Source organism: Saccopteryx bilineata, chromosome 5, assembly GCF_036850765.1.
Source record: "Saccopteryx bilineata isolate mSacBil1 chromosome 5, mSacBil1_pri_phased_curated, whole genome shotgun sequence".
Taxonomy (NCBI): domain Eukaryota; kingdom Metazoa; phylum Chordata; class Mammalia; order Chiroptera; family Emballonuridae; genus Saccopteryx; species Saccopteryx bilineata.
This window is the reverse complement of record NC_089494.1, coordinates 184,940,924-184,968,657: the sequence shown is the minus strand read 5'-3', so window position 1 is coordinate 184,968,657 and position 27,734 is coordinate 184,940,924. Positions and strand designations below refer to the sequence as shown.

General features: G+C 36.2%; 1 pseudogene; it reads right to left on the bottom strand.

Moving 5' to 3' along the window:
• Nucleotides 1–19,797: 19,797 nt before the first annotated feature.
• Nucleotides 19,798–20,659, bottom strand: LOC136306599 (small ribosomal subunit protein uS2 pseudogene; annotated as a pseudogene).
• Nucleotides 20,660–27,734: the final 7,075 nt, after the last annotated feature.

Below are 27,734 nucleotides of genomic sequence, written 5' to 3'. Positions count from 1 at the left end.
TAATGAAACATAATAGATAGCCCAGAAATAAACATTTTTTATTTTTTATTTTCATTTTCCTGAAGTGAGAAGCAGGGAGGCAGAGACAGATTCCTGCATGCACTCAACTGAGTTCCATCCGGTATGCCCACTAGGATGCAATGCTCTGCCCATCTGGGGCAATGCTCTGTTGCAACCAGAGCCATTTTAGAGCCTGAGGTGGAGGCCATGGAGCCATCCTCAGCACCCGGGACAAATTTGCTCCAATGGAGCATTGGCTGTGGGAGGAGAAGAGAGAGATAGAGAGAAAGGAGAGGGGGAAGGATGGAGAAGCAGATGGGCACTTCTCCTGTGTGCCCTGGCCAGGAATCAAACCCAGGACTTCTACACGCCAAGCTGACACTCTACTGCTGAGCCAATCAGCCTGGGCCAATCCAGAAATAAACTTACACATGTATGGTCAGTTAATCTACAACAAAGAAGCTAAACATACATACAATGGGGAAAAGACAGTCTCTTCAATACATAGTATTGAAAAAACTGGACAGCACATTCAAAGGAATGAAAATAGACCACTGTACTCTACCATACACAAATATTTACACAAAACAGATTCAAGATTTGAGTGTAAGATCTAAAACTATAAAACTCATATAAAAAAACATAGGTGGTAAACACCTTGACTTAGGCCTTGGTAATAACTTTTGAATCTAACACCAAAAGCAAAAGCAAAAATAAAGTGGGACTACATCAAGTTAAAAAACTTCGAAACAATAAAGGAAACTATCAACAAAATGAAAGACAACCTACTGAATGAGAGAAAATATTTGCAAATTACATATCTGATAGGAGACTAATTTTCAAAATATATAAAGAATTCATACAGTTCCATAATAAACCATAAACCTCAAACAATCAAATTAAAAATGGCACAAGAAATGAATAGACATGAATATAGTCGTCAAATCTTAATGGGACTTGAAATGAAATAGTCATTCTAATTCTGACAATTATTAGTTATTTACTCAAGTTTGACGTACGTAATTTCTCTTAATAAAACATATGTATTCAATAGTAGGCACATGTAAGTCCTGAAAATGTTACTTTTCTGCTTTTCTCTTTTATGGCTTCTTAGAATAAGTAATACCCACTTACAGCTGATAATACTACATAAAGTACAGCTATTTTTATCCTTAACATAGTCTATTTGGAAATAAATGGAAGTCTAAGCAAAAAACAAACAAAAAATATAAGTAGGAGTCTTATTACAGCCAGTCAAGAAATACAGATATATACACACAAACACACATGCATTCATACACACAAAGTAAAAATGAAAGATTCTAAGATTTTGTTTTTGTTTGTTTGTTTTTTTGTGGCAGAGCCAGAGAGCCAGAGAGAGGGACAGAGAGATGACAAACATCAATTCTTCATTGCACTTCCTTAGTGGTTCATTAATTGATTTCTCATATGTGCCTTGACGGGGGGGGGGGGGGCTACAGCGAGCTAGTGACCCCTTGCTCAAGCCAGTGACCCTGGGCTCAAGCTGGTGAGCCTAGCTCAAACCAGATGAGCCGCGCTCAAGCTGGCAACCTCGGAGTCTCGAACCCATGTGCTCCACATCACAGTTCGATGTTCTATCCACTGTGCCACTTCCTGGTCAGGAAGATTCTAAGGTTTTTTTGTTTTGTTTCATTCTTGTATTTTTCTGAAGTTGGAAACGGGGAGGCAGTCAGACAGACTCCCGCATGCACTCACCGGGGATCCACCCGGCATGCCCACCTGGGGGCGATGCTCTGCCCATCTGGGGCCTCGCTCTGCCACAATCAGAGCCATTCTAGCTCCTGAGGCAAAGGCCACGGAGCCATCCTCAGCACCCGGGCCAACTTTGCTCCAATGGAGCCTTGGAGGGGAAGAGAGAGACAGAGAGAAAGGAGAGGGGGAGGGATGGAGAAGCAGATGGGCGCTTCTCCTGTGTGCCCTGGCCGGGAATCGAACCCGGGACTCCTGCACGCCAGACCAACACTCTACCACTGAGCCAACTGTCCAGGGCAGGATTCTAAGTTTTTTGACAACTCTTTAAGTGGATCAAAATATCTTAAGTGGAATAAAAAAAAATCTGGATATAAAGATTGAGGTTCAAGACTCTTGAAATATAGAATAATTCTCTATGTACTTTTGTTTTCTGTATCTTTTTACTAGTTAAACCTATATTCAATTATGTCCCTATTTAATATGAAAAACATATTTTTTGAAAAAGGTGAACTGACTATCAGAATTCAAGAATTTTTTTTTCATTTTTCACTATTACAGGATAAATTGTATAGACAAACAAAATAATTACTTTGGATAATATCTTTGATTCATAAAAGTTTTAAAAAAATGATTGGTTATTTGGTGGTTAAAAATAATTTAACAACATTTTGTCATCTATCCTCAAAAATAGTTATGTGCAAACCCTACTTTTATTGTGAACACCTCTTATAAACTGACTCATCAAACTAGTTATTATAATTTGTTATCACAATTTTATTAATCTGTTATATATTATATAGTCTATTATTATATCTTTATTATTAAAATTAATTTTAATTTTGACCCCATGAATCTTGTAAATTTCAAAAATATATAAGAATTTAAATTTTCTCAACATGTGGAATCATAGACGATTTGGGGTATGATTTTTCCACTGTGTTTGTTCATTCAACGATATGTGGTCAAACAGTTTTCACCCACGTCTATATTACCTATTCAGAAATTTACCTTTGGTGAAGTTTAATTTTAAACTAAATTGTATTCATCAGGATATATTCTAAATATGTGTATTTAGGAAAATCTTTGAGATAAGATTATAAGTCGAGAAATCTACTACCTCATAGAACAAGGTTTGTTCCTAGACAGACTGGCTTTAGAGTCTGTGTTCTTAAATGCTCTACTCTAGCTGACTCTCAGAGTATATTGACTGTTCGGTGCTCTGAACTGAATTGTGTCCTACCCAAATTCTAATGTCCTAACCCCCAGTACTTCAGAATGTGACTATATTTGGAGATTGAGCAGACCTTCCAAAAGATTAGGCAACATTTGATTTTATGGGTGAGTCCTAATTCAGTATTACTGGAGTCCATATAAGAAGCAGAGATTATGACACAGAAAATACAGTCTGAATGATGACCAAGCGAGGACACAGCAAAAGGCATTAATCTGTATGCCCAGGAGAGAGGCCTTAGAAGAAACTAAATGTGTTCACACCTTGAACTTCTTGTTACAGAATTGTAAGAAAATAAATTTCTATTGCGTAAATCACTCATTCTGCAATATTTTATTACAGCAGGCCTAACAGACTATTATATACAGTCACTTATAATCCTAACTGATAAAGTTTACATCAGCAATATCGCCCACATCTTTAATGTCTCAGACATGATAACCAGACTCCTTTTACCTTCCATGCTGTGTGCCCTTGGAAAAACTATATGAACTCTCTCAGTCTTATTTTGCCTATTCAGTGGAAACAATGATTAAACCCCACAACTAGAAATGTTGTGAAAAATAAAGTCGATGAGGTGTGTAATACTTTTAGCGTATAGCATATCAGCTTGTAAGTGCACAATATATGTGGTCATTTTTTAAAAATTATTAATTATAAAATAGACTATTTCATAGAATCATGTTATTTCTTAATCAGATTTAATTGCTAAACACGGACTCAGAAATAAAGTTGTATCTATTTAACCTCTAGTTTTAATGTTTATTTTTTCCCTAGTGGTTCTCCATTTAATTTTTTTCTATATGAAGTAGAATAATATCTGCATTAAAATGAATGTTGTCAAAAATATTAAATTACTTCCACATAACAGATAAAATAGCAAATAATTAATTGATATCAATGGATTAGTAAATAGCATGTGTTTCTATCTCAAATAATTATAAACAAAATTTTGATGTCTCTTACCTTCAAAAAAATCATCATCCACATATGATGCAAATTAAAATGGCTCTGGCTATACTGTACTTAATACAATGTAGAAAATATTAATATATTGGCCCTGGCCAGTTGGCTCAAAGATAGAGCATCGGCCTGGCATGCAGGAGTCCTGGGTTTGATTCCCGGCCAAGGCACACAGAAGAAGCACCCATCTGCTTCTCCACCCCTCCCCCTCTTCTTCCTCTCTGTCTCTCTCTTCCCCTCCCGCAACCAAGGCTCCATTGGAGCAAAGTTGGCCCGGGCACTGAGGATGGCTCTGTGGCCTCTGCCTCAGGTGTTAGAATGGCTCTGGTTGCAACAGAGCAATGCCCCAGATGGGCAGAGCATTGTCCCCTGGTGGGCATGCCGGGTGGATCCTGGTTGGGCGCATGTGGGAGTCTGTCTGACTGCCTCCCCGTTTCCAACTTCAGAAAAATAAAAAAAAATTTAAAAAAGAAAATATTAATATATTTGACATGGATCCAAGGAACAATTTCATTTTAGTGCCTTAATTACTGTTAACATTTAACAATTAGAGTAGAATACATAATCTTAATATACCATTTGACTCAGCAAAGAATACTACTTACAGCAGGGGTCCCCAAATTTTTTACACAGGGAGCCAGTTCACCGTCCCTCAGACCGTTGGAGGGCCGGACTACAAAAAAAACTATGAACAAATCCCTATGCATACTGCACATATCTTATTTTAAAGTAAAAAAACAAAATGGGAAGAAATACAATATTTAAAATAACAAAGAAGTAAATTTAAATCAACAAACTGACCAGTATTTCAATGGGAACTATGCTCCTCCACTGACTACCTATGAAAGAGGTGCCCCTTCCAGAAGTGCGGTGGAGGCCGGATAAATGGCCTCAGGGGGCCGCATGTGGCCCGCGGGCCGTAGTTTGGGGACTCCTGACTTACAGTCATGATGATTCAAAAGCACCTTAACAGTTGCAATTTTATATAATCAACTTGTTGACAAAATATAGAAGACTAAATTATAAATGCTGAAGAGAATATTAATATTCTCACACTTGATAATATAAAATTAAATGTATAGATTAATGAAGATGAAGTTAGAAGGAAGGGGAGAGACATGCCAATACCATCATCTACCATAGTGAGAAGGCAGGAAATGCTGTTTAACTTTGAAGGAAGAAGACAAAAACAGATATTTCCTTTGTTATTTTTTATTTTTTCATAGAACTTCACATACACAGAATCAAGTTCATGACACAACATCAGCAACATTATGTCTAAAGTCTCCCTTTAATGTGTTTTAATTATACTTTATTTTTCTTTGTCCTCCTTCTTCTCCAGTCCCATTCCTTTCGCCTTTTATTACTATTTCTAGTATACTGAATGCATGGCTTTTCAATCCACTCCATTTACAATTTGCTTATTGATATGTAAATGTATCCTTGAAAATGTATTGAGTGTTCTGTGAAATATATATATACATATATATATATGTATGTATTATTTATTGTGCTAAGTCTATTATTATATACTTTCACCACATTAAATTGATCACTTTTCAGGGTAAGGGGCATTTAAATTGCCTATATTTCTTTGCTTCAGATAGCAAAAATATTTTGAAGGTTCGTATAGGTCATCTTATGCACCTTGAGAGTTTCCTTATAACCATTCTGTGAAAGAAGCTTCTATCCAACCTTCTTCCCTTTCCACCTTCACTTAGGAGCACACTTCCTTTGTGGTTTGATGACTCCAGCATCCCCCAAATCCTACTCCATTTTCTTTTATACCGTTTCTTATTAATGCACTTCTCCTATTGAGAATACCACCTAGGTGTTTTTTCCTCAAAGGATATGGATAATGCAAACTTTAATACATTGTTTTCTTTTTTCTTTTTAAGATTACATGGCTTTAATTTCAGGCATTTCTATCTGATATATTTTAAAAATTTTGCCAACTCTCATTAAATTCTTACTCTTTCCATTCATGTTTTAACTTCTATTTTTTTCACTATATCCTTCAATACACTAACTATAATTTTTCCTTCTTTCTTTCTTTTTTTTAAATAATTTTATTTTTTTAATGGGGTGACATCAATGAATCAGGATAGATATATTTAAAGATAACATGTACAGGTTATCTTGTCGTTCAATTATGTTGCATACCCATCACCCAAAGTCAGATTGTCCTCTGTCACCTTCTATCTAGTTTTCTTTGTGCCCCTCCCCCTCCCCCTTTCCCTCTCCCTCTCCCCCTTCCCCCCATAACCACCACACTCTTATCAATGTCTCTTGTCTCACTTTCATGTCCCACCTACGTATGGAATAATGCAGTTCCTAGTTTTTTCTGATTTACTTATTTCACTTCGTATAATGTTATCAAGATTCCACCATTTTGCTGTAAATGATCCTGTGTCATAATATTTTATGGCTGAGTAGTATTCCATAGTGCATATGTGCCACATCTTCTTTATCCAGTCATCTATTGATGGGCTTTTTGGTTGTTTCCATGTCCTGGCCATTGTGAACAATGCTGCAATGAACATGGGGCTGCATGTGTCTTTATGTATCAATGTTTCTGACTTTTGGGGGTATATACCCAGTACAGGGATTGTTGGGTCATAAGGTAGTTCTATTTTCAGTTTTTTGAGGAACCACCATACTTTCTTCCATAATGGTTGTACTACTTTACATTCCCACCAACAGTGTATGAGGGATCCTTTTTCTCCACACCCTCTCCAACATTTGCAATTACCTGTCTTGTTAATAATAGCTAATGTAACAGGTGTGAGGTGGTATCTCATTGCGTTTTGATTTGCATTTCTCTAATAACTAATAAAGATGAGCATCTTTTCATATATCTGTTGGCCATTTGTATTTCTTCCATGGAGAAGTGTCTGTTCATGTCCTCATCCCATTTTTTTATTGGATTGTTTGTTTGTTGTTGAATTTTATGAGTTCTTTGTATATTTTGGATATTAGGCCCTTATCTGAGCTGTTGTTTGAAAATATCATTTCCCATTTAGTTGGCTGTCTGTTTATTTTGTTATCAGTTTCTCTTGCTGAGCAAAAACTTCTTAGTCTGATGTAGTCTCATTCATTAATTTTTGCCTTCACTTCTCTTGCCTGTGGAGTCAAATTCATAAAATGCTCTTTAAAACCCAGGTCCATGAGTTTAGTACCTATGTCTTCTTCTATGTACTTAATTGTTTCAGGTCTTATGTTTAGATCTTTGATCCATTTTGAGTTAATTTTAGTACAGGGGGACAAACTGTAGTCCAGTTTCATTCTTTTGCATGTGGCTTTCCAGTTTTCCCAGCACCATTTATTGAAGAGGCTTTCTTTTCTCCATTGTGTGTTGTTGGCCCCTTTATCAAAAATTATTTGACTCTATATATGTGGTTTTATTTCTGAGTTTTCTTTTCTGTTCCATTGGTCTGAGTGTCTATTTTTCTGCCAATACCATGCTGTTTTGATTGTTGTGCCCCTATAATATAATTTGTAGTCAGGTATTGTAATGCCCCCAGCTTCATTCTTTTTCTTTAGGATTGCTTTGGCTATTTGGGGTTTTTTATAGTTCCATATAAATCTGATGATTTTTTGCTCTATTTCTTTAAAAAATGTCATTGGAATTTTGATGGGAATTGCATTAAATTTGTATATTGCTTTGGGTAATATGGCCATCTTGATTATATTTATTCTTCCTAACCAAGAAGAAGGAATATTCTTCCATCTCATTATCTTTTTCGATTTCCCTTAACAATGGTTTATAGTTTTCATTATATAAGTCCTTTACATTCTTTGTTATGTTTATTCCTAAGTATTTAATTTTTTTGTTGCAATCGTGGAGGGGATTATTCTTTTGAGTTCGTTCTCAAATGTTTCATTGTTGGCATATAGAAAGACTATTGACTTCTGTATGTTAACTTTGTATCCTGCGACCTTACTGTATTGGCTTATTGTTTCTAGTAGTCCTTTTGTGGATTCTTTGGGGTTTTCAATGTATAGGATCATATCATCTGCAAAAAGTGATTCCTGTACTTCTTCTTTTCCGATATGGATGCCTTTTATTCTTTGTCTTGTCTGATGGCTCTGGCTAGAACCTCTAGTACCACATTAAATAAGAGTGGAGAGAGTGGACAACCCTGTCTTGTTCCTGATTTAAGGGGGAAAGCCTTCAGTTTTGTGCCATTTAATATGATGTTAGCTGATGGTTTATCATATACAGCCTTTATCATGTTGAGATATTTTCCTTTTATACCCATTTTGTTGAGAGTCTTAAACATAAAATTGTGTTGTATTTTACCAAAATCCTTTTCTGCATCTATTGATAAGATCATGTGGTTTTTGTTCTTTGTTTTTTTGATATGGTGTATTACGTTAACCGTTTTTACGTATGTTGAACCATCCTTGAGATTCTGGGATGAATCCCACTTGATCATGATGTATTATCTTTTTAATATGTTGTTTTATTCGATTTGCTAGTATTTTGTTTAATATTTTAACATCTGTATTCATTAGAGATATTGGTCTGTAGTTTTCCTTTTTTGTGCCATCCTTACCTGGTTTTGGTATGAGGGTTATGTTGGCCTCATAAAATGTGTTTAGAACTCTTGCTTCTTCTTCAATTTTTTGGAAGGCTTTCAATAGAATAGGAACCAAGTATTCTTGAAATGTTTGATAAAATTCGCCGATATAGCCGTCTGGGCCTGAACTTTTATTTTTGTGTAGGTTTTTAATGGTTTTTTTCTATTTCTTCTTTACTAATAGGTCTGTTTAGGCTTTCTGCTTCTTCTTGACTCAGTCTAGGAAGGCTGTATTGTTCTAGGAATTTATCCATTTATTTTAGGTTGTTGAATTTAATGGCATAAAGTTTTTCATAGTGTTCTACAATAATTTTTTGTATATATACAGTGTCCGTGGTGATTTCTCTTCTTTCATTTTGGATTTTGTTTATATGAGTTCTTTCTCTTTTTTCCTTGGTAAGTCTTGCCAAGGGTTTGTCAATTTTGTTGATCTTTTCAAAGAACCAGCTCCTTGTTCTATTAATTTTTTCTATAGTTTTTCTGTTCTCTAATTCATTTATTTCTGCTCTGATTTTTATTATCTCCTTTCTTCGGCTGGTTTTGGGTTGTCTTTGTTCTTCTATTTCTAGTTCCTTAAGGTGTGAAGTTAAGTGGTTCACTTGGGCTCCCTCTTGTTTGTTCATATAGGCCTGAAGTGATATAAACTTCCCTCTTATCACTGCTTTTGCTGCATCCCATAGATTCTGATATGTCGTATTGTCATTTTCATTTGTCTGTATATATCTTTTGATCTCTGCACTTATTTCTTCTTTGACCCATTCATTTTTTAAAAGTATGTTGTTTAGTTTCCACATTTTTGTGGGATTTTTTTCCTCTTTTTTGCAGTTGAATTCTAGTTTCAAGGCTTTATGATCAGAAAATATGCTTGGTACAACTTCGGTTTTTCTGAATTTGCTGATGTTGTTTTTGTGGCCCAACATATGGTCAATTCTTGAGAATGATCCATGTACACTGGAGAAAAATGTATACTTAGTCACTTTGGGATGAAATGTCCTATAGATGTCTATCATATCCAGGTGCTCTAGTGTTTTTTTTAAGGCCACTATATCTTTGTTGATTCTCTGTTTGGATGACCGATCTAGAGACGTCAGCGGTGTATTGAGGTCTCCAAGTATGATTGTATTTTTGTCAGTTTTTGTTTTAAGATCAATAAGTAGCTGTCTTATATATTTTGGTGCTCCTTGGTTTGGTGCATATATATTAAGAATTGTTATGTCTTCTTGATTCAGTGTCCCCTTAGCCATTATGAAATGGCCATTTTTGTCTCTGAGTATTTTGCTGTCTTGTAATCAGCATTGTCAGATATGAGTATTGCTATGCCTGCTTTTTTTGGATGTTATTTGCTTGGAGTATTGTTTTCCAGCCTTTCACTTTGAATTTGTTTTTATCCTTGTTACTTAGATGAGTTTCTTGTAGGTAGCATACAGTTGGATTTTCTTTTTAATCCATTCTGCTACTCTGTGCCTTTTTATTGGTGAGTTTAATTCGTTTACATTTAGTGTAATTATTGACACTTGTGAGTTCCCTATTGCCATTTTATAGATTTCTTTCTGTTAGTTTTGTGTCTTGTTTGATCCTTCTCTTTCATTTTTCTATCTTTTGTTTTTATTTGGTTGTATTCCATACATCTTTCCTCTGTTGCTATCTTTTTTAAATCACATGCTTCTGTGGTGGTTTTTTCAATGGTGGTTACCTTTAAGTAATGAAAAGGGTTCCTACCCTGTTCATTGTAGTGCACTATTTTGTGAGTACTTTTGTACTCCATCATCCTTTGCTACTGTTAATCTCCATCCTCTTTCCCCCCTTTCTTTTTCTTGTTGTCACAGTTTAAATTTGGTTTTATTGTTTTCTTCTTGGAGCTTTTACTTGTGGCTTTGTTTTTCTTTTTGTTTTTTGTATCTGATTGGAGAACCCCCTTTAGTAATTCCTGGAGTGGGGGTTTTCTGATGATAAATTCCCTCATCTTTTCTGTATCTGTGAATGTTTTTATTTCTCCTTCATATTTGAAGGATAGCTTTGATGGGTATAGTATTCATGGCTGAAAGTTCCTCTCTTTCAGGACCTTAAATATTGGGGTCCACTCTCTTCTAGCTTGTAGAGTTTCTGCTGAGAAATCTGATGATAAGCTAATGGGCCTTCCTTTATATGTTGTATTCTTCTTTTCCCTGGCTGCCTTGAGAATTTTTTCTTGGCCTTTGGTTTGTGTCAATTTCATTATGATGTGCCTTGGAATAGGTTAACTCCAAGGTTAAGAAAACTTGGAGTTCTGTTTGCTTCTTGAATTTGAGGCTTTAGTTCTTTCCACAGGCTTGGGAAGTTCTCATCTATTATTCATTTGAGTATGTTCTCCATTTCATTTTCTCTCTCTTCTCCCTCTGATATACCTATTATTCTTATGTCATTCTTTTTGATGGAGTCAGATAATTCCTGTAGGGCTATCTCTCTTTTTTTAATTTTTGAGTCTCTTTCTTTTTCTCTCTGTTGTGCCTCAAGTTGCTTGTCTTCTATTTCACTAATTTTACCTTCTATCTGGCCTGTTCTTTTAGCTAAGCTTGTTACCTTGATTTTTAGCTCGTGAATTGAGTTTTTCATCTGTTTGATTTGTTTTTATAGTTTCAATTTCCTTGGAAATATATTCTTTGTGTTCATTGAGTTGTTTTCTGAGCTCCCTAAATTGCCTTTCTGTGTTTTCTTGTATATCTCTGAGTATTTTTAGGATTTCTATTTTAAATTCTCTGTCGTTTAACTCCAAGGTTTCCAATATATTAAATTTTTTTCTCCATAGATTTTTCCTCATCTATCTGTGTTACCTCTCTTTCTTTTGTATCCATGATATTCAATTTTCTCTTCCTTAATGGCATCTGAGGGTGGTTTTGTTGATTGTATTAATGAGATTTAATAAAGAATAAAAAGTTAAAAAATAAAAATCAAAAATCAAAAAGAGTTGTTTTTTAAAAAATTAATAATTAAATAAATAAAAGTAAAATAAAATAAAAATAAAAAAAGGAAATTATTCCCCCCTCCTCCTTTTTTCCTCTCCTCTCCTCTCCTCTCTTTCTGAGAAAATTTTGTGGTGAACTGTGAATTATATTGTACTAAATAGAACAAACAATGCTTGTACTGGAGGGCCTGAATTGGGAAGAAGTAATAAAGGGGCAAGAAAAAGACCCCCGAAAAGGAGGTATGGACCCACAAAAAGCAAATAAGGAAAAAATTTTGGTCAAGAATAAAGTGATTTACTTTTAGGTGTTGGTTGACTAAGAGTTATGATGAGAGGAATAAGAGGGAAAGAGGAAAATGGGGGGACAAATTAAAAAATTACTATTGTATTTAGTGGAACAAGAACTAGATAAAATGAGAGCCAGGGATGGGAGCACTGCTAGTGAGTTAAAAAGGTGAAGTAAAACCCCCCCAAATGCCACAAACATAAGTTTGAGTCCCAGATAAGATAATTTGTTCATTATTGAGGTTTGAATGAGAGGAGACGTAAAGGAGAAAGGAAGAAACTAATATAGAGGGAGAAAAGAAAGAAAAAAAAAGAGGGAACCACTAAAAAAAGAAAAATGGAGAGAGAGAGAGAGAGTTAAGGGTTTTGGTGTGCAACCCTCATAGAGAGAAAGGAAGAGGAAAGAAAAGATAATGGGAGATTTAACACTTATGGGTAGTGTAGTTCAAGGAGAGGAGAGAGTAAGACTGGCAGAGAGTTAAACGACCAAATTGGAGGAGGAAAAAAAAAATCAGGAATGAAGATAAGAGAAACAAATGAACCAATATAATAAAATGGGATAGGTTATAAAGTCTGTGGATTATTCTTGATTTTGAGAGGTTATCTTGTTGCTTTTTCTTTTCTCTCCCTCTTCCTGTTCGGTGACTCTGTACCTCAGTTTCTGCCCCTTTGGCATGCTCATGTAGAGGTTTGCAGTAGCTAAATCTCTATGGTGATGTAATGTATTGTGCTTTAGTCTCGTTGGCAGTCGAGGCTCATTAGCATTCATAGGCTCTGACAGTGAGAGAGTCCATGTTCCTGGAGCCTATCTCCTAGTCTTTCCTTCCTCAATTAGTAGCCTGATAATCCAGCTATGGGGTTGCTGCTGCCTCTGCCTGGATAGTAAGAGGCTCAAAGAGCTGGCAACTCCCCACTCTATTCTTACTCAGCATAAGGCTCTGGGTAAGGCTCAGTCAGTCAGAGCTGCTAGCATAATCAGGCGGGGTTTCCGCCCACTCAAAGACCTCTGGCTCTGCCACTCTGTCCGGTAACACAGGCAGGTGCCCACTCCTGGGGAACTTGGAGGAAACTCTAGCTCACTATCTGTGCGCAGACCAGAATATCAGTCCAGAAGTCTCACACTCTGAGTGAAACCCCAGCCCAAACGGAAAAGTTCAAGCGTTGGAATTGGCTCTTGCTCCCTCCCCATGTGCGGCTTTTTCAGGACGCTGGGGCGGCCTGGAGATTTCGCTTTTGGCCCACACAAAGGCCTCTGACTCTGCCCCTCTGTGGGATAACACGGGAGCGCACTGCCAAGGCACTTGGAGGAAACTCTTGCTCACTATCTGCATGCACTGACTAGGAGATCGGGGAAAATGGCTGCCCCACTTGTTTTTCTTTGTCTGGGTTTGGCGTGAGTGTTAGCTTGTATTGACTGGGTTGCCACAGGCTAAATTTTTTCTCAGCTTAGATCTCCATGACATAGCCTGGTTCAGCCATTTGTGCCACGGCCTGGATCTATTCACCCCCTTTGCCTGCCTCAGTTTCTATATTCTCAGTTCCCAGTGAAAACAGCCCTATTTAGGTTAGTGAGGAAAGTGGAGCATTTCTTACTCCCTATTTCCTTTGGGGTTTGATTATATATTTAGCCAATTTTTCGCTCGACCATACCTTTGGGCGTATTGCGAAACATCTGGAGGCTCCAAGGATAGGTTTTTCTGTTTCTGGTTAAAGATCTTGTTCAGTTTTGGGAGAGATTTATTGGTATCGCTTTCTACTGCGCCATTACTCTGACGTCATCTCTCTTTCTTTCTTTCTTTCTTTCTTTTTTTCTTTTGTATTTCTTTTTCTTATTAAGTGAGAGGCAGGGAGACAGAGACTAACTCCCATATTCATCTGACTGGAATCCACTGGACAAGCCCCCTACTTGGTGATGCTCTGCTCATTTGGGACTGATGATCTGTTGTTCAGCAACCAAGCTATTTTAGTGCCTGAGACTAGGACATGAAGCCATCCTCAATGCCCAGGGCCAACTTGCTCAAACCATTCAAGCCATGGCTTCAGGAGAAGGAGAGAGAGAGAGAGAGAGAGAGAGAGAGAGAGAGAAAGAAGAAAGAGGAGGAAGGGTGAAGAAGCAGATGTTCACTTGTCCGGTGTTGCCCTGACCAGGAATCAAACCAGGACATCCACACACCAGGCTGACACTCTAAAACCATTGAGCCAGTTGGACAGGACAACCAAAATTATCTTAAAGCCACTGTCTGATAGTCCCAATATATGGATCATCAACCTCTTGTCTGATTCTATTAATTGATTTATTGATTATTAAAGTATTATTTTGACATGTAATTTCCTGATAGTGTAATTTTTGATAGATTTGAAAAATATGTGTTAAAAAATAGTAGATTCCCTAGCTGGTTAGCTCAGTCAGTTGAGAGCATCCTTCCAAAACAACAAAGTTGCAGATTCCATCCCTAGTCAGGGCACACATGGGAGGCAACTGATGAAAGCATGACAGAGTGGAACAACAAATGCTTTCTTTCCCCCTCCCCTCTCTCTCCTTTCCTCTCTATGTCTCTCTAACAATAAATTAAAAAACAACAACTAAGACCTGGCTGAATAGCTTGGTTGGCTGGAGCATCATCTTCGAATGCAGAGATTGTCGGTTTGATTACTGGGCAAGGCACATACAGGAGCAGCTCGATGTTCTTCTCTCTCTGTGTGTCTCTCTCATAAAGTAAAATAAAGAATAGTAAAGACTTAGATAAATATAAGTTATGCCTATAAGAAGATGTGTCTATTCTTCTGCCTGGCTATTAACATAAGAGTTTGAATCAATCTAATTAGCAATTGGGTTTGGATTTTGTGTTGCCATAGTTACCTCAGTGCACCACAGAGTTTGAATAACTCCATTTGGAGAATAATGTGCTTAATGTTCTGTTTAATGTGGGGCTAGAATTCTGGAATTATCCTCAGTGTTCTTGCTCCATTCTTCAGGTTTCAGGAATACCTATGTAACTGCACCACATGTTTGGTCATTCTCCTCTCCCAGCAGCTAACTGCTGCTGCTTTTCACTTCACCCACAGGCCTGACAGAATAGATTTCTTGGTTCTTCTTTTCTAGTCAGTCTTAGCCACATCTTGTTTACCTGCAACACAAAGCTTCTGCTCCTCTTCCTTATGGAAGTACAACTCTTCCTGTACTGGTAAAGAGTCCTGGGTATGAGCATGTATCCTGTTCTTTCCCTAGCAGCAGGCAATATTTGCTTTGAACTAATGAAGTTTCCTCAACATTAGTGGGTTTCTGGCACTTTCTGTAGGATCAGAGCAAGATAGATGGTGGGGAAAGGAGGCTTCTCTCTTTCCCAAGCAGCTACTGATTTTGCTTGGGTCAGAGGTATGGGCTGGTTTCTAGCTGTTCCATTAGTGTCAGAGGGTTCCTGCTTTTATCCTTCTCCCAGTGGTAGTGAATATTGTGTTGGGGCCAAAAAATGAAAGACTCTTCTTGTTTCCCCCCAAGAAAAAGATGGCTTTTGCTTTGCATGAGAGAAGATCACAGAACATGGGCATTATTAGTTTATATTGCCACCTATAGGTAGGTCTACATGCACCTGTGTTCAAATCTATCGCTTCTTTCTACAGGCACAATATTTAATAGATCCTCTATCTCCTCAAGGTGCTTTTTACCTTTTGGAATTCAGTTCACCTCCTTACATTACAACCTCATCCTAAAAAAGTTCTTATGCATTAAAAAATGTTTTAATTTTGTAATTTATATAGCTTTTATTGTTGATATGGAATATTTTCCTCTTGTGGTTTTCTGAGTATAAAAAGGACTCAAGCTTATTTTTTAAATAAGATTTTATATATTGATTTTAGAGAGAGGATAGAGAGAAGAAGGTAAGGGGGGTGGATAAGAAGTATCAATTTATAGTAGTTGCTTCTCTTATGTACCTTGACCAGGCAAGCACAGCATTTCGAATCAACAACCTTTGTATTCCAGGTCAATACTTTATCACTGCACAACCAGAAGTCAGGCAAACATTTTTGATATTGTAAACTCTACAATTAAATGTGTCTCTTAATTTAACTAAGACAATGAAAGATGATTAAAAATGAATATTAATTATTGCTTATGCTTTTCAAAAATCTGTTTTCTAAACAGAGGCATAAAAAGTTGGAATAATTTATCTACATTCTTGTTGACTTTTGGGTATAACTGAATTTGTAGCTCAACTAAATACAAGACTAGTGTTTGGGTATACCTTGAAAAATCAGTCAAATTGGGTGAGGTTGACACAAGGTCTCATCACCTAAGGAGTTCAGAAGCCTCTTAGGAAAACACACTAGGAGAAGACACTAGACATTTTGGTTCAGTAATAAAACTTTAGTCATTTGAGTTGGGGGCAATGAGAGTTTAACATAGTGTTTGAAACTCAATTTTATCTTTAGACTCACTCTATCATGGGGATGGGTGATTTCTCAAAACTCTCAGGCACTAGTCCAAGATTACACTGAAGGGTGCAAGCACAAGCTATTAGAGCTGGTATATTTAAGAACCCAGACTTTGACAACTCCAATGTTTCACCTTTCCTGTTGTAAAAGTAGTAGCTACTGCCTTTATAGCTCTCTATAGCTCTCTATAGCTTTATATTATATATAAATTTGGTATGTTTTTACCTTCCATTCAGTAGATTGTCAAAAAATGTTTATTGTATAATGAATGCATTAAATAACCTGTATATTTTCCAGTCACCTACCTCTAATAAGTATGTACCACATTACTCTAACACAACTTCCTCTAGATTTAGTTCTTGGATTACATATCCCTCAAGTAGAACACATTGTAGCACAACAACATACCTTTTCAAGCACAACAAGACATGCGCACTACACATTCATAAATTCTTATTCATCCTGTGCTTATGCCTTTTTTTCTATTTCCTTTTAACCGACTTAGAATACAAGCACGTTTATCACAATAATTTATTTTTGCTTGCTCTTTTCCCACCACATCTATGATTCAGAGGCAAGGAGAAATGGTATGTGTGTGTGTGTGTGTGTGTGTATGTGTGTGTGTGTGTGTGTGAGTGAAGGTGACCTGGGCTACAAGTAAAAGCCAAAAACCTTACCTCACAAAAGTTTTTGTATTATATTGCAGAATAAGCTAAGGCTTTTGGTGCCCTGAGAATAAAAACAACACTTAAACAGAGAAAGGATAACTGCACATAAATTGTTCACAAACTGACTTTGTCCGAGTAAAGACTTTAAAAAGCACAGATGAATAGTAGCAATTGTGATACTCAGAGAAAGGCAGTGGCAGTGATGCATGGGAGGAACAGCACCCACTGGCATGGCCTCATGGATGGGCACCTCAGGGAGGACCAGCGGTTACCAGAGGCTACCGGAGCATTGCAGATCAAGTGGAATGATAGGCCTCCGCCTCAGGTGTTAGTGGTTCAGGCCACAACGGAGCAACGCCCCAGTTGGGCAGAGCATCAGCCCCTGGTAGGCATGCTGGGTGGATCCCTCTCAGGCACATGTGGGACTCTGTCTAACTGCCTCCCCTCTTCCAGCTTCAGGAAAATAAAAAAGGAAAAAAAAATCACTTAATTCTTAGAAGTAGCAATAAGATTTTGTCTAATAAATAATTATTGAGAAGTCATTATTTTAGACTGAAATGGTATTAAAAAACATGATCCCATGAAAGTATAAAGAGTTTTAATTTAGATCATGGTGGATAGACATGGATACATTTTAAAAGCTACTTCTTATTTGTTTACAAACAAATAAATTAAAACTCTTCTCTAAGCCAGTATTGTGTATGTGTTTGTGTGTATTTGTTTGGTATGACTCCAATTGCTAGAAAAACATATCATGAAGTCAATCTCATGTTCTCCTTTATAGAAATATTATTATATATTCCAAATAATGATAATATACGATATATAACCCACGGTCAAACTATATCTACTAGTTTATCTTATTGAGCTTTATATTTTCACTTTATTGAACATTACTGCATGACAGATATTTTACTTTTAAAATTTATTATAAGTAAACTAGTGTCTTTTTTCCAGGCATTCTCTTGATCAGTAGTTATGGACTGTTCAACATCACTAAATATAATTTAAATGAAATTTTGAATTTCAAAAGGTTAAACTAAGTTAAACAGGGAAGAATCATACTACAATTTTATTTTACCAGAACTTTAAATTTCCTTTAAAGGAATACCCCAGAGTATTTTGTACTTTCATAAATATGTGAGTATGTTACTATTTTTTATAGCAGTCCTTATATACAAGAGTAAATTTGGAGATGCAAACAATGAGAAAGCATAAAGCCAATAAATAAACAAAAATTTATGACTACTGGTGGCCATATAAAAGCAGTATTCCAAGATCTAAGTCTTTTTTATCAGTTTTATCAGGGAAAAAAGAGAGAAAAATTCAAGAAATAGGAAAATAATGCTAAGGCTGAAAAAAAAGTTAGAGCTATATAAAATATATTTAATAAATTAAAAAAATAATTAAATTAAGATGAAGATGAAGCAGTCAATAAGAACTTCAAATTACCAAAAATATGGGAATAGTTTAAAATATACATATATATATATATATATATATACACTCAAATTCTATAATTTACCTACCTTCGGTGTCAATCTTTCAGGTATATTTGATTATAAGCTTGTAAATTGAGCAAAAAGTCACCAGTGGAAGCAGTACTGTACCATGGATCTAATCATTTGTCTCTCTTAATAAGGTCCAATAAATACATGCACAATTTAAACTATCTAAGTAGATAATTAACTTTGAGAAACATGCAAAGACCAAATAAATACAGAAAATGCATAATTAGTATTGAAGAGAAACAACTTGGAATAATGCAGATATTAGATACTATAGAGTTGAAGAGCTATACATTTCACATTCAGAGGGATTGAAACAGGTAATATGACTACTTCTGAGATATAGATAAAAATGTGAATGAAGCTACTGAACTAAATCCTGGAGTAAGATAAATACTCCAGAAGAAACAGATGCTAATTTGGACCATAACAGTGATCAGTGTAATTTTGTAAATGGAAAAAGACAGTAAAGACAGAATCTGAAATCTATATTCAGCTCCTGTGACAATGTTGATATTGATGAAATTAAGTTAAATTATTGACATATAACTGAATAAGTTATATCATGAGGTATGACTCATCTAAACACATGCCAGTTAGTAAAGAAATTCAGAGTTTTGTTAACCATAAATTAAGACTTAATAGGAATCTGTAAACAACATTTGATCCCAGGAACACAGCTTTCTATTTTCTTAAGGAAGACTAATAGCATAAAATGGCATCCTGCCTCACTGGTTAAATAACAGAATGAGAAGACAGGGACTGTGAATTCTAATTTTGAATAATGATTCATCTCACATTAGGTGAAGCAATTAACTTTGGTTTCCTTGGGTATAAAATGGAACAAATAATACCCAATTATCTTGTGGAAATATTATAATGAGAAACTCAAGGTGCTTACTGATAAATAACCTCAAAAACATAAATTTCTAGATAACATAAATAATATTTTCAAATTCATTAGTCACATGCAAAATATATTGCTAGTTTTATGCAATGTATTTGAGCTAGTAACATAAATGGTTTGTGAATGTGTTCAAGGTGTCTTCACATTTCTAGATAAAGTGGCTGAGACAAAATTAATTTTATTCAAAGAATGTTAAAGCTACAGACATGAAGATACAATGGCACTGGGCTTATAGATAGAAAAATTGACCACTGGCACAGCAAAGATTGCAAAAAGAGATCCACACATACAGGATGGGGCAAAGGTAGGTTTACAGTTGTTCATATGGAAAATTACACAATAATTAAAATGATACAGAATAAACTTGGTGTCTTGTGTCCTCACAACCATAATCCTATTTTTGTCTCACCCTGTATACAGTGACTGAATATGTCAAAATAATTACTGTACTGCAGTGAGGAAAGAATGTTGTTTGTTTGTTTTTTTGAAGAAACTATTTTTTAATAATTTTGTTTCTATTTTATGAGTTTGTAGAAGAACACCTTAAGACCACTCAGTGGTTGTTCCTACCCATTCAGTGGTCTGAGAAGCATGGGTTTCAAACCAGTCTCCAGTGGTGATCTGAGCCCCCCAGGCCTCAGAGATCAGCTGAATAGGCACCATGGGCACCTGCATGCCTTCAGACCAGAGTGCATGTGACCTCAGGTTGAGGAGCCACTCGGGAGCAGGAACAGTCTATTCACTCTGAAATTCCTCCTTGATCACAGCTTTTTCAGCAGCACCCTGCTCTTTCTTTTCAATCTCTCAGGATCTTTGCAGACATAGAGATCAGGCAAGACCTCCCTTGGGTGCTCACAGGAAATGGTGTCATGTATACATAGTACTTTCTCGGCCAGCATTCATCACATCAGACCTACTGAGTGAACCCCCCTGTTGTTGCAAGGGATGGCAGTGTCCACATAGTGCAGAGGAGAATGTGTTACACAGGGCAGTGGTAACCAGGTTGACATAAGTCACCTCTGTGAGAGGCCGGCAGTCAGCCCTGGGATTAGCAACCACTAGAAGTCTCAGCTCTTGGATGGCTGCCTGGATCTGGTTAGTGAAGCTTCCAAGAGTGAAGGGATCAATGGCAATGGCTCTAGTGGGAGCAGCAAATTTCAGCACAGCTCTCTGACCAGTGATCCTGGACAATAAGACACTGACATCAGAGAGATATTCAGTGACAACAGGGACACAAGCTGCCAGCAGAAGCTTCTCCCAGGTTCTCTTCAGATTTATAATGTAGGCGCCATCACTTTTTCTATTGTCCCATTTGAAATCCAAGGTTAGTGCCATGTAAGTGGGTTCCTGCTGCAGGAAATTTGAGGACATCCTTCTCCATCTGTTCCTTCATCAAGGGCTCCATACATTGTCAGTTTCCCTTTAAGTTATGCAGGAACCAAGGACAATGCTGTATGGGCCTCTCTCTGGACAGCACAGAAAGGCAAAAGAATGGCTTTTTCAATAAATAGTGCTGGACTACATTATGATTAAGGACCTCCATTTGTTTAAAGAATTTACTCAGAGAATAAAAAAGCCACAGAATTAATGAAAATCGTTTCAAGTCACATCTCCCAAAGAATTCATATCCAGAAATTTGAAAAACTCCTAAAATCAATAAAAAAAATACAGTAGAAAAACTGGCAAAGCATTTAATCCTTCATTTTACAAAACAGCAAACCAAAACAACTGATAAATATGTAAAAGATACTTTACCTCATTGATCATTAGAAAAATGTAATTAGAACCATAGTGGAAATATTTCTACCAAGATGGTTAAAATTTAAGAGTACTGTTATGAGTTTAATTGTGTCCTCCAAAATTCTTATGTTGAAGTCTTAACCCCAGTACCTTAAATATGACTATTTCGAAGTAGGGTTTTTAAGGTGGTAATTAAATTAAAATGATGATTAGGGTGAGCTATAATCCTTTGTGTTTTGTGTCTTTATAAAAAGTGGAGACTTAGACACAAACACCGACAGACAGAGGAGAGATCATGTGAGGACATGGAGAATTTGGCCATCTACAAGCCCAGGAGTAGAAATCAGCCCTATGGACACCTTAATTTCAGACTTCCAGGATACAGACCTATGATAAAATAATTTTCTATTGTGTAAATGACCTAGTCTGTGGTACTTCGTTATGGTTGCTTTAGCAAGCTAACACAATGACAATACCAGCTGTTGACAAGGCTGTGGCAAAAACTACACCCTCATACACAGCTGATGGGAATATAAGCTGGTACAACCACTTTGAAAAACTTTTTTCAGTATCTATTGAACCTGAAAGAGTCTATGATCTGTTTTACTCCTGGGGGTATAAATATATCCATTAAAGGACACATACATTAATATTCATAACATAAGTAGTCTTAATTGCCCAAATGGGTAACAACCTAAATCTTCATCAACAGTAGAAAAAATAAATGAATTATGGTACTTTTTACTACATCTGTTATTAAAACAATTAGAAGAGATAATTATTACAAACAAAAAGCCTGGATAAATCTTCCAAACAGAATGTTAAGCACCCCATTAGATAAGAGGAGGAAGGAAGTAGTAACTGCAAGGCGCGCTGGGGCAGTGGTTACTCTGCATTACCTACATGATTTATTTTCTGATCTCGGTGATGGTGTGGACTTTGCAAAAACTAATTAAGCTGGAATCTTACGATTTACAAACTTTTCTCTCTATATATTATACTTCAATATATAGTTCATTTAAAAGCATTTCCAAAAATGTTTTAGGTGATTTTGAAGGGTTTGTTTTGTTTGTTTGTAATTTAAAAAAATTTAGGGAAAGTACATCACTCTTCATTCAAAACACCCCAAAGACTCAGACTCTCATTCAGAGAACAAGTTAAAGACCTTCCTTGGTTTACTTCATCCGTGCTTCTAATGCCTCTGGCTTAACCTCATACTGCATCACCTTTGCTCTCACTGGCCGGCCAGTTCTTTTTTTTTTTTTTTTTTGCATTTTTCTGAAGCTGGAAACAGGGAGAGACAGTCAGACAGACTCCTGCATGCGCCCGACCGGGATCCACCCGGCACGCCCACCATGGGGCGACGCTCTGCCCACCAGGGGCCGATGCTCTGCCCATCCTGGGCGTCGCCATGTTGCGACCAGAGCCACTCTAGCGCCTGGGGCAGAGGCCACAGAGCCATCCCCAGCGCCCGGGCCATCTTTTGCTCCAATGGAGCCTTGGCTGCGGGAAGGGAAGAGAGAGACAGACAGGAAGGCGCGGCGGAGGGGTGGAGAAGCAAATGGGCGCTTCTCCTATGTGCCCTGGCCGGGAATCGAACCCGGGTCCTCTGCACGCTAGGCCGACGCTCTACCGCTGAGCCAACCAGCCAGGGCTCAGTTCTTTACGCTCCACACTCGCATTTACTTCAGGTCTTTGCACACCTCATGGCTTGTTCCTCACTAACAGCAGGTCTCTGACCAGATACTACATTCTTGTGAGCTCTTCCCTGATCTCTCTAGCTAACCTAGTAACATAGTATAGATTACATAACTAAATGTCTTTCTCAAAAACTAAAATTGTTTAAGCAATGTAATTTGAGGTCAGTTATTCAAATTAAAATCAACATAATCAACGGGACATATAAATCAGTGGAACACGGTGGTTAGCTTGGCCTTGCTTCTGCCGTGTACAAGTGTTTAGTATGATTTCACTACTCTCTCCTCTTTATAGTCAAGACCAATGGGGTTTGAATTGCTTGACACATATTGCTGACTCCAATTTTACGTATTTTGTCCAAAGGAAGTCTTGTTCCTTCTGCAACTATATCATACACATGTTTGTTTTTTAAAGATATCATAGATTGTCTTATTAACACAGACAAAAATTTAAGTTGAGTTTAGAATTCCCCTTTTCTAAGGAATCCTATTAAAATGCTCTAGCCCAACCATTTGCTTCATGAGTTACTGTCCATAGGTAATTCTCATTTATAGCTGGCTGATGTGTTTCTTCATTATGAATGCTTCACCATTAGCACTCAGACTGTCCTTTTTCCCCTTGATCAGAATTAGTCCACAACCTTCTTGAAAGTATTTCCATGGAGCTAGAGATAAGCACAGCAGGTCACCTTCGACTGATTTATTATTTTTATTAGGATTTAAAATCATTACCATGGAAGAATGCCCATCAGGCTATTTTGTTAAATCATGATCAAGACTTAACTCAGTAAGACACTCTTATCTGGTTCCCAACTTGTTAAACCTGTTTTGTTTCTTTTGCACTTGTATCTCTAGCTCATAGTCTTTATCTCATTTATTTTATTTCCTGTTCTTTCATCACTCCACCAAATTCCCTTACTTCTGTGAGTAGATCTTTTTTTCTCATATTGTCTTATAAATTTTGTTGCTGTGGTTGGTCTTTCAGGGTGTAAATGGCAATAGTCCAGAAGTATTGGCTATTTCTATGCTTCTATATCAATTTTGTGAATCACAATGTATTAAGAGACTAGAAAACCAAGAGTTCATGATTTTAAGAAGCTAGTATCATGTTTAGCATAAGGCTGTCTCCCATACCATGAGCTTATGTGCACATGATTGTCTCTGTATTGTTACCAATGGTATGTCAGTGACACCTCAGTGCCTGTAGCAAAGATGGATTTACTGTATGTTTGTAAATGGATTCTGTTTGCTTCTTTTTATTTGGCACTTGTATAGGTTATCTATATTTCAAATATCCATAGCTATCCATTTGCCTCTATTGATTAAATATGTCCTTTGAATGCTCTTCTGGTCAGTGTGGAACTTTAAATAATGGTATTCTACAAATTGATTTCCACTTAACTCTGTATCTTTTCTTCTAAAATATAATTCCCAATAAAATAAAACACACCATTTTCTATTCATCATTTCAACATCTTATACAAGAAAAAAATAATTCTCAAAGGGTTAATGACAATAGCGAAAATTATAGTGGGAAAAAGTTAAGTTACAAGAAAACTGCATATGTACACCTAAAACATATAAATTGATTAACAAATGTCACTCTCATAAATTCAATAAAAAAAGAAAAAAGTTAACAGAAGATAGCCAGATCAGCAATATGTCACATCCCTGTTTTAGCATTAATTTTGATTTCCTCACTCAAGGTTTACTAGGACAATGTGACAGCAAAAAGTGAATATCAGTGGAGGAAATGAACTTCATTTGTTACTAAATTAAAAAAAAAAACAAGAAAATTATTTTGTTCACATAGTATATAATAAAAGCACTTGCAAATTTAAAAGGTGTAGCACTAAAAAACAAAACAAAACACCAGGATCCTTTTTCATTAACTTAAAATGAAATGGTGCTTGCAACGACTAAACTTTAAATGACTTGCCAAATAGAACTCTTTCTATGTTCTTTTGGGAAAATTAACCTAGTCCAATAGTTAGTTTAAAATATATATACAGAGAATTTTAAGATCTTTTAACTACTCTGAGGTATTCATATATAAACAATATGAATTAGTTTTCTCCTTTAAGAAAAGCATTTCAACACAAAAGAAATAAAGAATGCAGTAAAGAGCTTCAGAGAATTTATACTCACTCTGTCCTTTTTAGTTAATTAAATGACCTCAATAAAATGGAAGGCATCTATTTTTAAACCCCACAATCTAAATCAGAACAGTAGAGCCTGACCAGGCGGTGGCGCAGTGGATAGAACGTCGGACTGGGATGTGCAGGACCCAGGTTTGAGACCCCCAGGTTGCCAGCTTGAGTGTGGGTTCATCTGGCTTGAGCAAAGCTCACTAGCTTGGACCCAAGGTCACTGGCTTGAGCAAGGGGTTACCTAGTCTGCTGTAACCCCAGGGTCAAGGCACATATGAGAAGGCAATCAATGAACAACTAAGATGTCGCAACAAAAAACTAATGATTGATGCTTCTTATCTCTCTCTGTTCCTGTCTTTCTGTCCTTATCTATTCCTCTCTCTGACTCTCTCTATGTCAAACAATAAATAAATAAGTAAATCAGAACAGTAGATTATATCTGAAAATCAAAACCCAAATGATGATCTCTGCTGTCAGGGGAAGGGCAAATTCATGGGTAGATTAATTTAGCTTGTTTTATTTATTTATTTATTTATTTATTTATTTATTTATCTATTTATCTTTATCACTTACTGCTTAATTTTCAGTTCTAATGAGAAAGAGAGAGAGTTTGAGAATGAGAATAAAGGAGAGAGATGACATACTAAACTCTTGGCTAAAATTAAGTTTTTAGATTGTCTCTTCAATGTTTTTATGTTTTCTCTCCTGGTTGACTATTAGACTACAAAATAAATCAGTTGTTTTAGTATAAAATTTTTTTGTTGCAGTCATAGGATATATGAAAAGAAGATTATTCTAAAAAGCTAAAAGATAAGAAAACGTTTATTAAAATTTTTATTTTTATTTTGTCTTAAATGGAAAAGCAAGTGTCTTGCAAGCACATCTAAAGGACTGGCCAGAAACTGGCTTTCAGACAGAGCTGTGCTGCTGGGTCAGAAGGCTGCCAAGAGCAGCTCCCAGCCGGGGACAGTTCTAGGTAGTGCCAAGGAGAGGTCCATCACCAGGTCTGCAGAGATGTGAAGCCTGTTTCTTCAAAGCCTGCAGGAAGAAAGCTTGCTGAAATCTAAGGAGATTCGAAAGGAAGATAAGATTGGAAAAACTGAATAGGGACAGAAAGGATGAAAAGGTGTGGCACATGACAAGCTTGTGCAAAGATTGTTTCGGTAAATCATGTGTAAACCCAAATTTCTTAAGGGCCTCTATCCCATGGGTCCTAAGTGTATTTTTCAAAGAACTGAGTTAATATGGATGGATGTTCAATTATTATTATGTGAATGGCTTTGTTATATTTAACTTTATGTTGCCCTTAGTACCTATAGTGTTTTATAAATAAGTACTTATTCAATATTTGTTTAGTTTAATATAATTCAATTATATATAAGTAGAAACTCCTAGTAGCCACGAATCAAGCCAATAATAATTTTCTTTTCTTTTTACTTTAGAATTACATTGAACCTTTACTCTCATGAAGGATAAGTTGACTTAAACAGCAAAGACATTTATTTAACCACTTAGTTAAATATAAAAATAATAGTAAACTTTTTCGAATATAATTTTTAAACTAATGTTTATATTTTTTGGCTTAGCTAATTTTGTTATTTAACTAATTTTATTAGGTTAATTATGATGGATAATTGATACTGATATAATAGCATTCATATATTTAAACAAAAACTTTAATTCTAGATAAAATTTTATCAGGCTTAAAAATATGATTCTGATAGCATTATTTATTTACTCAGAAACAAAGAATGATGTTCAATATTAGCTTTGGAAATCTAAGAAACAAATACTGTATATAAATATCAATGTCTCTAGCTATTTGACAATTTTATAGTACTGTGTCATATTTGCTGGAAAACATATTATTGATTCATTATGACATTTTTGAAGATTTTTAAGAAATTATTTGGTAGGGTGATAACAAGGGTATTGCTCTGCATGACACATGGAACACTGCTCTTTTACATACATCCAGATACTGGTAGACCTCAGCTTTATTATATTTATCTTTTCTCAAACCCTGACCCAATGCACAAATGTTATTTTTTTAGGTATCTATCACACAATTATACTATTTTATTGGAATATGATAAAATCATAAATCTAATATAAAACAAACATCAGATAAAAATTAAAAGATGTCACAAGAAATTTTGCAAAGGCTGTCTCTCACTTATGACTGAATTATTTGTCAAAGGCTTAAATTAAAATAAATTGATTCTAGAGAAACCTATTACAATTCATTTTCCAGAGAAGTGAGCATTGACTGAGAAAAATATTTTGTTTGGTTTCCACTTTGCTTTTGGGTTACCCTTCTACTTGCCCCACTTCCAGGAACATTAACTATTTAATGTATGTCATCATTTTGTTATTAGTAAGTAAAACACCCTTGATTGAATCAAAACTTGATTGATGTCAGCTGGGTGTAGGAATATGCATAATCTTTTTGGACATCAACATTTGCTCTTTGTTTTTCTTGTCTTTTGTTTATTAAAAGAAGTCAATCAATGCATGCTTTCCTGCCATGTCTTCTCAGGTCTGAGTGCAGAGCTCCTTCTTCTCGTCTGTGAAGCAGAAAAGGATAGCTTTCTTTCTAATAAAAAGACCTCTTAAACAAAGAGAGAGTGAGAGAGACAGAGATGGAGGATAGCGAGGACAATTTTTATTGTGATTTGATCTATTTGTTCTTTTCCTTTCTTTTCTTGCCTTTCCTTTTCTCTATAAATAAAGTACTAATTTGAGAGTGATACAGAAAAGAAGATGGAATCCCAAAGGTCAGAAATCACTGAGCCAAGGTGGCCCATGTAGTTCAAGGTTTGCCACTAGCAGGTTTTGTTTCAGTGCCTCAGAAACTTGCCAGATGAGTGGCAGTGTTACTGCTCAGGAGTGT